This window comes from Galeopterus variegatus, unplaced genomic scaffold (assembly GCF_000696425.1).
Source record: "Galeopterus variegatus unplaced genomic scaffold, G_variegatus-3.0.2 Scaffold800, whole genome shotgun sequence".
Lineage (NCBI taxonomy): Eukaryota > Metazoa > Chordata > Mammalia > Dermoptera > Cynocephalidae > Galeopterus > Galeopterus variegatus.
In genome coordinates, this window is record NW_007726911.1 from 107,953 (window position 1) to 109,584 (window position 1,632).

A 1,632-nucleotide genomic window follows, 5' to 3' on the forward strand; every position below is an offset into this window, starting at 1 on the left:
TCACCTATAAGGGACCCCCAATCAGACTAACATCAGACTTTTCATCACAAACCCTAAAAGCCAGAAAGGAATGGGATGATATATTCAAAATACTAAAAAACGGAGATTACCAGCCAAGAATACTCTACCCTGCAAGGCTATCCTTCCAAAATGAAGGGCAAATAGTATATTCCTCAGACAAACAAAAACTGAGTGAGTTCACCACCACACGACCACCCTTACAACAAATTCTCAAGAGAATACTGGGTTTGGTTCCTGAAAAATAACTACCACTGCCATAAAAACCCAAGAAAAATCAAAACCCACTAGTATAATAAAAATGGCATTCATGAAGAGAAAACAAACAAACAAAAAGTCTATCTACAACACAAGGAACGAACAAACACAGAAAACAACCAGTAAATCAGAAAACAAGGAACGGGCCAGCCCGGCGGCACACTGCCACAGTGCGCCGCTTGGGAGCGCGGCAACGCTCCCGGCCGAGGGTTCGGATCCCACATACAGACCGGCCGCTCACTGGCTGAGCAAGGTGCGGGCGCGGCGCCGAGTGTTGCGATCCTGTTGCCGGTCCCGGTCTGGTACGGGCACGACACTGAGGGTTGCGATCCGTTGCCGGTCATGAAAAAAGACAAAAAGGTAAAAAAAGAAGAAAAAAAAACAAGGAACAAAAGATGCCTTAGACAACCAAACAATAATCAATAAAATGGTAGGAATAAATTAGCAATTTTCAATAACAACTCCTTTTCTTTCTTTTTTTTTTTTTTAAATAAGATGACTGGTAAGGGGATCTTAACCCTTGACTTGGTGTTGTCAGCACCACGCTCAGCCAGTGAGCGAACCGGCCATCGCTATGTGGGATCGGAACCCAGGGCCTTGGTGTTATCAGCACCGCACTCTCCCGAGTGAGCCACGGGCCGGCCCATCAATAACAACTCTTAATGTAAAAGGCTTAAATCCCCCAATCAAAAGACACAGACTGGCTGCCTGGATTAAAAAGGAGGACCCAACTGTATGCTGCCTACAAGAGACCCACCTCACCCTTAAAGACTCACATAGACTAAGAGTGAAAGGATGGAAAAAGATTTATCATGCAAACAGAAAAGAAAAACGAGCTGGAGTAGGTATTCTTATATCTGACAAAATAGACTTTAAACTAAAAACCATAAAAAAAGAGACAATGAGGGACACTACGTAATGATAAAAGGACTGATCCATCCAGAAGACATAACAATCATAAATATGTACGCACCCAATGTTGGAGCAGCCAGATTTATAAAACAAACTCTATTAAACCTAAAGAAGGAAGTAGACACTAATACGATAATAGCAGGGAACCTGAACACCCCACTCTCAATATTGGACAGATCATCTAGGCAAAGAATAAGCAGAGAAACACAGGATCTAAACAATGCTCTAGACCAACTGGACTACTTGGCAGATATCTACAGAACATTCCATCCAACAACCTCAGAATATTCATTTTTCTCATCAGCACATGGATCATTCTCCAGGATAGAACACATATTAGGACACAACTCAAGTCTTAACAAATTCAAAAACATTGGAATTAACCCATGTATTTTCTCAGATCACAATGGATTAAAATTAGAAATCAATAACAAACGAAATTCT